The sequence below is a fragment of the Misgurnus anguillicaudatus genome, chromosome 13, assembly GCF_027580225.2.
Source record: "Misgurnus anguillicaudatus chromosome 13, ASM2758022v2, whole genome shotgun sequence".
Taxonomy (NCBI): Eukaryota; Metazoa; Chordata; class Actinopteri; order Cypriniformes; family Cobitidae; genus Misgurnus; species Misgurnus anguillicaudatus.
In genome coordinates, this window is record NC_073349.2 from 11,041,572 (window position 1) to 11,057,588 (window position 16,017).

General features: G+C 37.1%; 1 protein-coding gene across 1 annotated transcript in view; it reads left to right on the forward strand.

Annotated features, from left to right (window-relative positions):
- The first annotated feature begins 7,964 nt into the window (after positions 1-7,964).
- Positions 7,965-16,017, forward strand: part of cntn3a.2 (contactin 3a, tandem duplicate 2) — a 116,266-nt gene continuing 108,213 nt past the window's right edge. The window contains exon 1 of the mRNA XM_055188235.2: positions 7,965-8,300. The gene's annotated coding sequence lies outside the window, so the exon portion shown is untranslated. The remainder of the gene's footprint in view (positions 8,301-16,017) is intronic.

The following is a 16,017-nucleotide window of genomic DNA, read 5'->3' on the forward strand; positions in this document are numbered from 1 at the left end:
TCCATTAAATGATGCCAGGCGGGCCCCAGTTAATGAAATTTTATAAAATACATTAATTTATAATGTGTAACTAAATCTCAGAACAGCACTACATTGTATCATTTAATGTGTTTTGTTTAATAAAAAAAATTAAGTTTTACAATGTTTTATGTCATAAATTTTCTTTAGGGGGGGCATGTGAACAGAACACAAGGGAACCACTGCTCTAAGTGCACCAAAGAAGAATTCGATAAACAATGGTGCACATACGTCAAGGACACTGAAGACTGGAGACTTTTTTAGAAGTGGAGATTTTTGCATGTACTTAGAGGGTTTTGCCGTAGAAAAAAAATATTGTTTGCTAAAGGGATGGTTCACCTTGAAATGAAAATTCTGTCATCGTTTGCTCATCCTCATGTTGTTCTAAATCTGTATGAATGTTCTTTTTCTGATGAACACAAAAGAAGATGTTTTGAGGAATGATGGTGAACGCGCGGCGGGTGGTGACCATTGACTTCCATAGTAGGAAAAAAATATTTTGGAAGTATTGTGATAACTGATAAAGAAAATATTTTGATAAATGATGGTAAGCACACAGTTGACGGTACCTATTAAATTCCATCATATTTTTTATTCCTACCATGGAAGTCAATGTCACTATCTGCTACGTGTTTACCATCATTTCTCAAAATATCTTTTTTTGTGTACTGACTAATAACATTTTCATTGTCAATTGTCCCCACAAAGATAGGAACAGGGATGGGCAGTATTTCAAATACATGTATTTAACTCCTTAAGTGGCGCTGTCCCTCTCACGGGACACCTAAGTTTACGTCAATATTTTCCATATAAATTTTATGTATATCACAACAAATTATATATTGTTGGAAAGGTCTAAGCCTCTAGAATACATATATCAACAGTGTTTTATAAAATAAATTATGTAGGGAGAGTAATTGGTTCAATTTTAAAGAGAGTGCGCCTCAAAACATTTATATCCTCATAAATGTCACTGTCCCGCCAGAGGGACCCCAACATTTACTTCAGTGTTTTGCATGTGAATTCTTATCCAATCATGACAAACTATATATCATTTGAAAGCTCTAAGAGTGTAGATTTCATTTATGATCACTATTTTGGTAAAGGAATGACATAGTGAGAGCTATTTTCTAAAATGCACGGGTATACAGGTGGGCCCACGTTGTTGTTTTATATTTGTAACACTAATACCCTGTTTCAAACCTAAACAATCATGACAAACTATATATCACTGGAAAGCTCTAAGAGTGTAGTTTTCATATTGCATCACCATTTTGGGAAAATAATGATGTAGTGAGAGTCAGTTTCTAAAATGTCACACTGCCACAGTTGGACTCAATTTGTTTTTGCATATGTATAGCACTAATACCCTGTTCTAAACCTAAACAATCTTGACAAACAATATAGTGTTGGAAAGCTCTAGGTGTGTAGTTTTCATATTTCATTGCCATATTGGGAGAATTACGACGTAATGAGAGTCAGTTTCTAAAATGTCACGGGGCCACAGGTAGGCCTAATTTGTTTTTACGTATTTATAAGACTAAAACCCTACTCTAAACCTAAAAAATCATGACAAACTATATATCACTGGAAAGCTCTCAGAATGTAGTTTTCATATTTCAAAGTCATTTGATGATAGAAATAATGTAGTGACAGTTTTTAGTTACATGACCCCACCCCCCATAGGAATGCATATTAATTTTATATATTCATAATTCTAAAATCATATTATAAATCTTCAAAAATGTTGACAAACTATATATTGTTGGAAAGCTCTAAGTGTGTAGTTTTCATATTTCAAAACATTTTTGCAGTAATAATAATGCAGTGATAGTAATTGAATAATTTGTCACAAGTGTATGCTGCAAACCGTTGACACCTACTGGCCGTTGTTGGCAAAACCACTAAAAGTGTGACACACACCTCATTTTTTGTGATTTTAACTTGAAATTTGAATCAGAACTACTTGAGACTTGTGGCTTCATGTTTGCATTATTACTTTTCTGAAACATTTACATTTTTGTAATTTTATTTATAAAACTAATATGTTATGGAATTATTTTTATTTATTAAAACAAATGTAAACTCCTATAACAATTTAAATATTTAATATTTTCACCTCCTTTCACCTCTGTGAAAACCCCCAAGGTGTCTTCTTTAAAACAAGACCAAGATTAAGCCTCTAGACCAAAAAATGACAGAGTTATATTAATTTGAAAATGTATATCACAATTTCACCCCCCACTCTAAAGGTATTTGCACCACTTAAGGGGTTAAAATACGTATTTGAAATACAAAATAGTATTTTGTATTTTGTATTTTAAAGCCTTTGAAAAAAATGAAATGTAATTTGTATTTAAATACATTTAAGATGAGTATTTTTGTATTTTTAAAATACTCAAAATACTTTGAGCCAGTCAACCAGTGAGGGTGCTGTTTTCATGCATCAACTAGTTCAGACCAGAGTTCAGGTAAGCAAATATATCTGTGCAGCTTTTAGTGGGAAATAATTGAAATGTTGGAGTGAGAAAAAAAAGCAAGGGCGATTGAATTATTAGGTGTGATGTGATTTGTGTTATTATAACTTTAAAGGCCCTTTCACACGTGACGCGGCAAGTGGTATGCTGACCAGAAGTATGCGGTCACACCGCCGTAGCCAGGAACGTAAAAATCACTAAGCAACCGTAAACAGGACAGCCCAACGCGGCATTAATTCATTTATTGAGAAACTAAAAAATGTCATTTAAAAAAGCAAGAGAAGGCAATTTTTTTAAGATTTAAGCAATACTTGAAAACATTGAATACTTAAAAATCTTTAAAATTAGCTTAAATAAATTTTTTTTAACACATATTATGTAAAAGACTTGTGTGGTACAATCATAAACTGATGCAATTACAATGTCATATGCCATAAAACATAACATTTATTTACACAATCTCTCACGTTGTAGCGACTACGGCAAATCAGCTGTTCTCCCGTAGTAGACCGTTACAGTAGAACGTCACAAAGTAGCAGTTAAATTCGCGCATGCGCAATACAACGCCAGAATGCCGTTGCCATTCCACCAGAGGCTGTTGCTTAAAGCAGTGGTTCTCAAACTGGGGGCCGGGGCCCTCAGGAGGGCCGCGAGATGGTGCCAGGGGGGCCCCAGTTTTATAACATTTTATAAAATAAAAACAATTTATCATGAATTCTTTGCAATTAACCCTAAAAAAATAAGGCTACTAACCAACAGCACTACTTTGTATCATTCAATATGTTTTGCTTAATTAAAAGTTGAGTTTTAGAAAAAAATTTTGTCATAAGTTTTCTTTGAGGGGACCGCGAAGGAATGTGCCATACACAAGGGGGGCCACACGCTGAAAAAGTTTGAGAACCACTGGCTTAAAGTCCCTAAAGACAGAGGGCGACTCGTGAGTAATTGTTCTCAAAACCATCAAGCAGCGATGAGAGAAAGTAGTTTGCCGAATAATTTGTCAAACACTCGTTTCATGAGAAGTAAATACGTGGATTTCTTCACATATAAACTGTTTAGGTTGTTGGTCGACAACACATGAAAAAGTTTTTATGATGATTTTATAAAACATCACTTTACTTGAATGGGTGTTCATAAGGCTGACATGACACATTCACAATCATGACACGACACGTGTCATGAATATGAAAGGGATTTTATGGACGTTTATGACACATTTGTTCAATTTTGTCATTTTTATTGCAAAGATGACATTGTTTGGGATGTCTTTGTCATGACAACTTGACATTGACCCATACATCATAACTTGTCATGACAACTTGACATTAACCAAGACAACATAACTGACCACTTTTTACCAGTGATACAAATTGCATTTGTCATTAAAATGTCATTAAATATTAATACTCTGTTAAATAGTTTTATAACAGCATCATGAATATTCTTCAGTTCATAATGTTTATTTGACAGAGTATTAATAATATTTGACATAGTAGTAACACTTAATGACATTTAAATCACATTTTAATGTAACCCACAAAGCTATTTTGTTAAGTTTGATAATTATTGTTTATGATTTATAACAAGTTATGTTGTATTGGTTTATGTGTCAAGTTGTCATAACAAAGATATCTCAAACAATGTCATCTTTGCATTAAAAATTACATAATTGAGTAAATGACACTTAATGGCAGTTGTCATAAATGTGCATAAAATCTTCATGTTCATGACACATGTCATGTTATGATTAGGTGTCATGTCAGTCTTATGCACACCCCTTCAAGTAAAGCGTTACCAAGTTTTTTTTCTAGTTTTTTCATTTCCTACAGGGCAGGGGAAAGCAAGTTTCTAGCAGTTGCACACATCTAAATGCTTTTTGGCATTCAGAAATAGACCCAGATAGATTTCAGCCTAATAGGGATACTTGCACTGAATCACCAATTTCATATGTATTTTGTGTATTTTCAAAATACAAAATACTGTATTTGTATTTAAATACATTTTTCCTCACAGTATTTTGTATTTGTATTTAAATACATTTTTCGACACAGTATTTTGTATTTGTATTTGAAATACATTTCCATGTATTTATGCCCATCTCTGGATAGGAATACCAGTTTTTTATGACCTTGTGGGGACATTTTGATGTCCCCATGAGGAAACAAGCTTATAAATCAAACAGAATGATGTTTTTTGTAAATGTGAAGTAGTAGAAGGGTTTCTGTGATGGTTGGGGTTAGGGAATGGGGTAGGTAAGGGGAATAGAATATACAGTTTGTATGGTATAAAATACATTACGTCTATGGAATGTCCCCACAAAACAGGGAAACCAGAATGTGTGTGCGTGCGTGCGTGCGTGCGTGCGTGCGTGCGCGTGTTAGTTATTCTCACAACATATTGTAGCAGATTCAGAGGGTTCAAAAATAAAGCTGAAATACTTTGAAAAGAAGAGTTGGTCTCTTGATGTCATGATGTTTACATTTATGTATTTGGTGGATGCTTTGATTCAAAAGCAACTAAATGGACTCAATATATGCATTGGGCATTGGAATTGAACCTCTGACCTTTGCTTTGCTATCACACTGCAATACCAATTAAGCTACAGGACCACATATGATATATCAGCTGAGCAGATATTACTACACATACTGTACCTAATTATACATTTATGTAAAATTTAACTTTTTAACCTTTTTCTTTTATAATTTTACACAGAGGCTGCAAGAGATCGATTCCATGCAAATGTTAACCTTACCATAAAAAAAGTTTTTAATAATAATAAGTCAATACATTTATTACTTTATTACTTATTACGTACCGTACATTCATTTTCTGCAGCACTTAAAGCGCCTAACATATGAAACAGGGATTCTTCTCAATCACCACCAATGTGCAGCATCCACCTGAATGATGTGACAGCAGCCATATTGCGCCAGAACACCCACCACACACCAGCTTATTAGTGGAGAGAAGACAGAGTGATATAGCCAATCAGTATATATATATATATATATATATATATATATATATATATATATATATATAAAATATACCTATTTAGTAAATGATAAATCATATAAAATTATAAATTATTCTGCTCACACTTTGTAAGGTCCAATTCTCACTATTAACTAACCATTAAAGAGCACCTATTGTCCGATTCACGTTTTTACATTTTCTTTGGTGTGTTAGTGTGTATTAGTACATGTTAACGATATGCAAAAGGTACAAACCCCAAAGTAAACAATAACGTGAGCTATCGTCTCCAATGTAAATTTCTTTTCTTGGACTACAACAAACACATGGATTGTAGGCAACAGTTTACTTCCTGGGGTTGGTGATGTAGTCAAGACCGACATTATCATAATTCCTCCCACTTGGACTCACAGCCTGTAAGTTAAAGCAGGGCTTGACATTAACTTTTTTAGGAACTTGTCCATTGGACAAGTAAATTTATGTTTCACTTGTCCATGCACAAAAGTCACTTGTCCGGGTAAAGATTTATAATATAATGTATTTTTTGTGGTTGGCTATCACTCTGTCAGATTCACACACATAGGCGTGCTGAAAGAGAGATTCTTGTTATAAAACAGATTCAGCGGCATTCAGTGGTGAGGTTGCGAATTGCAAACAACGTCCACCGCCCACCCCTTGCTTTTAAACGCGTAGAGAAGCTATGGTAGCTGCACCAGAAAAACATGTAATTGACCGATACAACTTAGTAAAAAAAGTTTGTCCGTTAAGGGCTCCTGTAGAAACATGCCGGCACAAAATGGCGACTTCCATGTAAGGGGACCCTCTGTGTATGTAGATAAAAACGTCTCATTCTAAGGTAATAAACACATAATGGTTCATTAGAAAAAGGTCTTTATACATATAGTTTTGTATATTATTTTGCATTTCTGTCAAGAGGTCCTTCTAAAAATTACACAATGCATCTTTAACTCCTGTTAGCATTGCATTGTGAGCGAATCTTTCAAACATGGTAAGGAGCATCACGGTGGACGCCAAAGGTATTTAGGCCAATCACAATGTACAGATTAGCTGACCAATCAGGAACACAGAGCTTTTCAAATACATGCATTTTAGGAAGAAAGTGAAATCTGGAGCTACAAAAATGTACGGTATGTGGAAAATAATGTGTTTTTTAACCATAAACCACACGATCACATTGTATTATACCAATACACAAAATAACATTGTTTTTTTAGCAATGAAATGGGTGCACTTTAACTACTTTTGCCCCAATATACTCCTAATTCCTGCTTATTAATACTTAATAAAGTAGTTGTTAAGTTTAAATATTGGTAGGAATTGGATAGGGTTAAAGATGTAGAATAAGCTTTTGCAGAATCAGGCATTAATATGTGCTTAAGTACTAATAAACAGAAATATCAATTTAAGTACAATATATCAGAAATATCAATGTTAATAACCAACCAGTTAATAGTGAGAATTGGAAACTACACTAGAGTGTTACCATTATTCTTATTAACTCATCAAAGTATTTAAAGTGAAAAGGACACATAAAAAGCATGCATTTTAAGATTAGACTTGAAAGTTTGATGGCAGGGTGCACGATTTTTGAAAAATGCTTTGGAAAAGGGAGTCGAGAACCAAAACACACTTGTAGCCAATCAGCAGTAAGGGGCATTTCTACTAACACGTTGCCTTAGTTGCGTATGTGTGGGGCGGGTCTCTCAAAAGAAGGTCCAGATTCTATTGGGGTATGTATGGGGTGTGTTTGTTTAGGTGATTTCAAATGTCAACATTGGCTTTCAGAGATCATGCACCCCCCCTTTAAATCCACTATTGTATTATACATAATTGTTCTACAATACACAGTATTTTGTTCAATTACCTCAGAATTAACTGTAATTAAACTACTGAAAAAATAAGAGTACTTTTTCAAGAATAAGTCATTAAATGGTCACACAACCTTTCTTTCTCATAAATGCTCACATAAAAATAAAATGAAATAAATATTATAGCTTTAAATGGCCGTCCCTTCTGTAGGTTGTCTTCTTAAAAAATATCATATTTTGTCACATCCATAACACTTATTTACCATAGAAAAAAACACTAGTAGTGATATTTTTCTGATGTCTGGACTGAATGGTTCAGTATATTGGTAATAAATACATTATCTGAGAAATTATATTTAAATCTTTGAATGAAAATGTCACATTCATAACACCAGAATAATTTCTAAATGGTAAAAAAATGATTTTGATGCACTGTATATGGAAACTCTACACAGTACTTTTCGTGTTCTTGTTTATAATTGGTTCAGATGGTGGCGCTATTGTTCATAAAGTGTGCATCTTTATTCTCTCTCTCTCTCTCTCTCTCTCTCTCTCTCTCTCTCTCTCTCTCTCTCTCTCTCTCTCTCTCTCTCTCTCTCTCTCTCTCGGTCGCTCTCTCTCTCTCTCTCTCTCTCTCTCTCTCTCTCTCATTCAGCGGTGGTTTGACACGCTGAATGTAAATCTGGCCACAAACAACGTCTCTCTCTTTCTCTGTGTGGCAGTGAATGCAACGAGGTGAGGTCGGCATAGGAGAAGGATTGTGTTTTGCGCACACATTACGAGGACTGGAATATATTTGGGGGTGAAAAACCAAAAGAGAAAGGGCGAAGCCCACCTTAATACTGCGCTTTCCCTCTTCTCTCTGGACTCACGGACTTGGACAAAATGGTTTTCCCGAAATCCCAGTGACTGCGATGTCAGCACCTCTCATCCGCCTCGTGTGGAGCACAGACTGAAGAAATACACACACGCTGAGAGGAAAAAAGGCGCGTTTTTTTGGGTAAAGTATACATTTATTTGTTGTATACATTATTTATTAAATTGGCTTTTTGTTTCTCCTTGCACGCGTCTCAGGTGCATTCGCGTTATTTCATGTATTTACCGAATCAATAGGCGCGTGCTTCTATCAGCGGGTCAAGTATTAGTTCATTAACGAGCTCGTGCTGTTGTTGTGCGGTGTATTGTGGGATAGATGGGCTTTGACCCGCTGTCATTTGAGGGATGTGGATGTAAGGAGCTCTGGGGTTTGGTTTTCTGCAGTGTGAAGTTTAGGTAACTGCGCATCTCCTGCAGAAATGCACAGGTGCTCTGATGGGGTGCAAGAAAGACCCTGAAGCCAAAATTAAGTATACTGTACATTACAGTATGCATGTTACACTTTATTGCATGTACTACGGTGTAAGGTGATTATTTGTTAGCTATAATAAGTCATTATTATTATTTATTGTACTTAATTAATTGTTGTATTATGTCAAGCATGGTTTGCTACAGTTACTATAGTATTTGTAGTAAAACCATAGTAAGCACAAGTAGCAAAAATATACTAATAATACAAAAGTGACACAGTATGTGAATACCAAGCTAAAGTTATTTTTGTGATTTGCTGTTTTTTACATAAATCACCCTATAACGTAAAAAAAACATTGTGTGAAAATATAACCTTGATATATATTTAAATTTGACTTAGAAAGATAGAAATTAAAGTGAAATCAATGATTTATAATCAGTCACATAAAAAAATATGGTTACTATACTTTTACTATAGTTAAACCATGAAAATAATGGTAATTGTAATAATAACAATATTACAAGCTGCATAATAAATTAACAATATATAGTATGTTTTTTTATTCTAATGCTTATGTAATTGCATTGTTATAAGTATGTAATAAATGCAATAATGTAAGAAGTGATCAAAAAATGAATCTACTTCCTTGTTACTTCTCCTCAAACCGTGATTTTTTCTCATATGAGCTGGTACTTAACCATGCACTGTGATTTAACCGGTATCATACTCTCATGAACCTAACCACTTCCTCCAGAAATGCTACTTGTAATATGGTTTTGCATTTTTAATGTGAACTTTCGGTTTTTAATTTCACTTGAATTATTCATCTCGAGTATGCATGCAATATGAGATCACTGTAAGTCAAGAGAAGTCAAGAAACGTCCCTTTCATGCCTCATGGATGTGGCCGGCGTCTTTTTATCTCACAGTCACAGATTCAACATGAATCCGCGATAAAAATTCAGCCAAGGACGGTCATCCACATGCACAAATTCTGCATGTGAGGAAAATCTGGGATGGAATGTGACACCTGGCTCATTTTACATTTTAACAAAATCTGTGGCCCTCTAATAATATTGAAGTTGTGAAATGAAGTTATTCATCGACACAGTTGTAGCCACAGACAACATACACCGTAAGTCACATTGCACAAGTGTAATGTTTTTGAAATTACCTGCATTATATATGTGCACATACCTCCTGTTTTTTCAAAAACTAAATTGTGAACGATACTGTGTACACTATATATCAACAAACATTACAACTACCCGTACAGGCATTAGATGTTAAAGCAGTGTTGTTTAAAAAAAAAATTGAAGACAGGGAGCAGCCATGATGAGACTTATTAGCCGTCTGCTCATGTAGGAATTGGAATAATTCGGCATCCTGAGACCTTTTTCCAAAGCTGCTATTTGTTATCCTAATGAGTGTCTCTGACTTGGCCTGAAAAGAAGCAAATAATTTAGGGACAAACGCACGCCTTTTCTAATTACAACACTTTTGCACATAACAGCACAGCAAAAATCCTGATGGAGGCCTTTTTTTAATGAGTAAAGTTTGAAACTTTTTAAAAAACAATAGGTTTTATGATGATGCAAATATATATTTGGTCATAAGTAGCTTGTTTAATGACTTGGAGTATATTGTTTGTCCTTAAAATCACCCTAATAGCCTCTCTAGATCCCCAAAAGGATATTTAAATGGACTTTAATAGTCTCTTTGTGAACAACCTGGAAAGTAAGCTTAAATGAGCACAGCGCTTAGAAAAGAAAGTAGCAGAGAAAACAACATTTTTTGAAACGATACCAGTAATCCTTTTGAGAAATGTACTAATTTGTTTGGTGTAGTCTCACATTAATTTTTTTAAATGCGTTTAAACAAACCAAAATGTAATCATTTCCCCTCTGTAGAGGTTTTTTTTGTACATATTTAATACAAAAGAAAGAAGTTAATGAAAATAACATTTGTTGCATCTCTAATCTTTACACTGTGATTTTACACTGTATAGTTTTGTGCTGTCCCTAGAAACAGGTTGCATTCATTGATCTTCTGAGCCTCACCTGTTGCTTAATACAATTCATCTGTTCACCAAGCTGTTTGCCCAACGTTTATTTGTGATTAAAAGGTCACACTGAACCAGTTACCAGTCAGAAGTGCAATGATTCAGAACATTTGTCCTGGGTTAAATCTTCCACCGGTGTGTTTTCAAATCCTACAGCCCCCCAAGATATCTAGGAATAAAATAAATCAACGCCCCCCTCAGTTTCATTACATTACTATTCTGTGATCGGCTCTCAAGAGTAATTTGTAGCAACTCACAAAGTAACGTTTTAATTTATCACAAGCAGCAAGCATTCCAGTGTGGCCTCGGCAGTAAAATGATCAATTAATATAAACACAAGACAAGAACAAACAGATAAAACTTGATATCTCCCATTATAAGCTGTTTACAGGCCAATATGGCGCAGGCACAACATAACCAGGTTCGGGTTTCTGCGACAAATAACGGGGGACACATGAAAATAATCTATGGCATTTAAAGGGGACATATCATGAAAATCTGACTTTTTTCATGTTTAAGTGCTATAATTGGGTGCTTGTATCAACCTATAAAATGTGAACAAGATCAATCCAGTAAGTTAGTTTTGGTAAACTATTCTCTGCAAGCATGTGAAAAAATTGGTCATTGAAATTCGGCTCCCCTTGTGAGGTCAGAAGGGGATCTTAATATAATAATACCGCCCCTTAATCTGCATTATCCAACCACGTCACTGCCATTTAGTGCATCGAGAGAGAGAGAAAAAAATAATTGACAGCACAATCGAGTTTCAATTTCAACAAACCACCATCATGGTGATCAGTGTTTGCTTTTTATCAGCTTATTTGCATTTGAAAAGGACACACCTAAAACGGTACATTTTTGCTCACACCTACAAAGTGGCAATTTCAACATGTTATAATAAATTATCCATATGGTATTTTGAGCTTAAACTTCACATATGTACTCTGGGGTAGTGTTGGGCGATATGCCCCATTGTGAGATCGTCCTATCGTCACCCCGTGAGATCACCGATACATGATAGTATTAGGGCTGCACGATTTGGGTAATTTTCCCCATTGCGGTTATTGATGCTAAAATTGCGATGTGTGATTGCGATTATACTAAATGGTATCATGAGTCAACTTGATGGGTTTTAAGGAAAATCCACACACAGTTTAGCTAAAATTTGTATTTGTAAAACTAGAAATGTTTTCGTATTGCCACGTGATGTAGCAACTGCTCAGTGTCAGTAATCCTAAATCCAAAATACCGCCATACAACAGACATAGAGTTTTTTTTTTAGCTACCAGATCAATGTAAACCTCCTCTGCATCCATCTTCGCTCTGGTATAAGTGACGACGCACACCACACACGTGCATGCCACACGTGCACTGCCTTTTTTGTTCATTTTTCTTTCTTTTTTTAAACAGCAAGGAAAATCATCAAACTGTTATCAGAAAGTTTGTGTTAACAAGTCCACACATTTATTTATTTAATATGATTGCAACATTTTGCTGTCATATAATTGCACAGGCTGACATCACGATTGCGATGCGATTAATTGTGCAGCACTAGATATTATCATGGTGCGGGGCAATAGTTTACTCATTTCTTTATTTGTTCATTTTTTACTCATTTATGACAAGCCACTTGAATGGTGGACAAAAAAGAAGCTGATTTACTTCAAGGGGCTGGACACACCAAAGCTTTTACGCCTGCGGCCGGCACATGTTTTCAATTGATTCCAATGGAAACTCAGCGTTTTTCAAATAAGCAAGCAGCTAGCGGGTTTTCTCCGCGCTGAAAACCGGCGCTCGGGGTTTTCTCGCGCTCAGCGCTGAGCGCTGAGAGTTCAAAAATATTCAATTTTGAGTGAAAAGCTCCGCTCTTTAATGTCAGTTCTCACATGGCCGTCCAATTACAGTGGAGGAGGGGCGGGCATAACCACAGCAACCAACCGGCTCACAGCTGAAGTATTACAGCTACAGTACCAAAGCGCTCGGCTGAAAAACAGCTGGCATTCGGCGTCTTCAATGCGTTTTCAGCTCCGTTTAAAAGTTTTGGTGTGTCCGGCCCCTAAGGGCAACACTGTCACGACCGTAACCTTCTTAAAACATGTAATTATTCCGTGCGTGCCATTAAAGCCCGGGCACTCTGAAATTTCCTGCGTGCCATGGAGCAGAAACAACACACACTTGCTGGTTTTAAACCCCTGCACGCATAACAACCTCTCTAGTGCAAGAAAATGGCAGAGCCACGCGTATTACAAGCTTATGTGCGAGGAGTCATGCGCATTACAAGTTCAGGTACAAGAAGGAGTCCATGCCGCCCGTGTTCAGGTCCGAGCAAGAGTCTAATGCAGGGTTTACACCAAACGCGTTTTGGGCGTCAAAATCGCGTCTACCGCGCCTAGTTTGCCGCTTGAACACTTTGAATGCATTCGCGCGTGTAGAGCGGAGTAGACGCGCGGAGAAAGCAAGCATTTGACGCGCGTCTGAAGCAAAATCCGCTTCTTGTGGGAGGGGCAAGTGCTGTGCGAGTGTCTGTTTGCAAGATGACTGATGTTACTTGTGCATTTATCAAGAGAGTTACCAGTTTGTATTGGGTAACCTTACTATAGGGGGAAAATAAATGGCGCGGGTCGATAAAAGTCACGTGACTCAAAAGTGAAGTGTGTATTAACTTACCAGGTTGCCCAAAGTCCTTACTGACACTCTTCCAAGCGAGGTCCTTTTTATTCCTGTCTCCTAATAGAAATAACAACTTGTGTCATATAGCTCCGAGTGACTGCTTGAGTGAGTGACTCCGGGCGGGGCTGCCACCACAGCAGCAGGCAGGCTCCTGATTGGTTAACGCGGCGCGAAATTCCGCCAAAGTTCAAATTTTTCAACTCGGGCGTCAGCCGCAAATCCGCGTGAAACGCAAAATGCACAATAGCACCATTCGCGCGTACCGCGCACAACGCTCAATTCGCGCCTTTCGCGCGAGCTTCACACGCGAATGACGCGGAAACGCGTCTTCCGCTCCGCGCCGAACGCCTCTCCCGCGCCGCGGGACCTCCTGACGCGCGTCAACGCGTCTGCACATTGACTTAACATTGAAATCACTCGCGCTTCACGCCTCTAGCGCGGTTGGTGTAAATGCACCATTAGGCGCGCGCATTACAAATCCAGGTGCAGGTAGAGCTGAACGATTCTGTATAAAATGAGAATCACGATTCTTTTGCTTAAAATATAGATCACGATTCTCAAGAACTTTGTTAATTTTAAAGACGTACAACCCCTGAATATTAGTTTAACATTAGTTTTTACAGGTGCAAAGAATTATGCTTCTGAACGTTTCAGATGAGTGTAGATAATCTTTAAATTCAGTTAATGTTAATTGTAGAGTGATTATGTATTAAAATAGACATTTTAAGTAGCCTAAATCAGTGGTTCTCAAACTTTTTCAGCGTGCGGCCCCCCTTGTGTACGGTGCATTCCTTTGCGGCCACCCAAAGAAAATTTATGACAATTTTGTTCTAAAACGTAACATTTTAATTAGACAAAACATATTAAAGTATATAAGTAGTGCTGTTGGTTAGTAGCCTTATTTTTTTAGGTTTTAATTCCACAGAATTCATGATAAATTAATGTATTTTATAAAATGTCATAAAACTGGGGCCCCCCTGGCACCATCTCGGCGGCCCCCCTGGGGGCCCCGGCCCCCAGTTTGAGAACCACTGGCCTAAATAAATAAAAAAAAATTATATGTTTTGGTTCAAATTGCTGCCACATTGATTGACATTACTGGTATGATTGGCAACCAATCGCAAGGCGGAAAAGTTCGGGGGCAACCAATCGGAAAGCGGAAACCTTCGCTTGAGTGGAATTCAGAGAATGCATTTGAGCGTAAGAGAGCGTTTTTTGACGCTCTCTCTGGTGGCGTGAACGTCCATCTGGTGAATAAATCTACATGCACGCTTAATCCTCACACCCACTAGAACACTTGGGCCACATACAGGAAAACGCAAATTAAGTAGTCAAGCGGTCAAGTGCAAAGACAGCAAGTGTGGTTATTTGGACGCAGGCTCCGCAGCCAATGTTTCCCCCTGTGCTAAAAACAACTTTTTGGTAGTAAAACAACGTCAACGTACAAAAATAGTATCGCCGGTAACGATAGTTTCGTCTGCAACAATACTATCATCTGCAACAATAGTATTGCCAATAACGATAGTATCGTCTAACGGCACAACCCTACTCTGGGGACACCAAAGATTTATTTAACATCTCAAAAAGGTCTTGTGAAATGTCCCATTTAAATCCGCTTTACTATGTACAAACCATCGTAGGGAAAAGTTATTATAGTTGACGACGTTAAACTTTGACGACGTTAAACTTTAAAAACTTTCATATGTTTAATTGCAGTGTGAAAAGCCCTATTGAGATTTTTTATGTTGCTTCATGTAAGATTTCAAGGCTTTAAAAGCTGGCTGGATATTGAGTTTGGCACTCGCAAAAAACGCTGCACACGTAACAGTTGGCACGTTAACAGTGTGCGCGAAAGCCAGTTGCCGCGACAACCTGTTTCCATTACAATTGTTATTATTTTGAAAGTTATGGTTTTGAACACTGAATATTGCTTCTTCATTTGGTAAAATAGAAATAAATTTATCCTGCATATGGAAATATGCTTAAAAAATAATAATACCCTAAGATCCTGGACCCCCCCCCAAAAAAATCCTTCCCCAACTTACACAGGCTGCATCCCACACTACACTCTCAGAAATTAAGGTTTAAAAAGCTGTCACTGGGACGGTACCCTTTGAAAAGGTCCTAATATGTAACATTTAGGTACAAATATATCCCTCTGAGGTACTAATATGCAGGGGTACTTTTTGAAATGGTACTATCGCCCCAGTGACAGCTTTTGTATATGTTTCCAAAAGTGAATGGGAAACGCACTCTTATGTGTACCAGTGTCGGTACACAGCAGTTGCTCTGTCTTGTACACATTTAGTTAAACTAACATGTCACAACGCGATTCAGTTGTCATCTGTTTTGATGTAAAGTGCCTACAGGCGAAGGAAGAGAGTGAATGACGATTATCACAAATCTCGCGCCTCTGTGTATTGTTTCCGCTGCCAGCCTCATTTGCTATTTTGATGATGTGCTCCAGTACCCGTAGAGGCCACTCTGTGGTTAGAGATAGAGAGAGAGCAATTGATAGGATGTTATTAATGGCTTTGTGTCTTAGCTGAGCTGAAAGCCTCACTCGTCACTACCTGAGATTAATATTCTTAGCCCCGCTACGGCTATTTTTCAAAGTCATACCCTGCTCAATCGTCGTATCTCTCTGTTTGTTGGGCATCAGCTGCATAGTTGGTCGATCAGTAGGTGAATGACATTG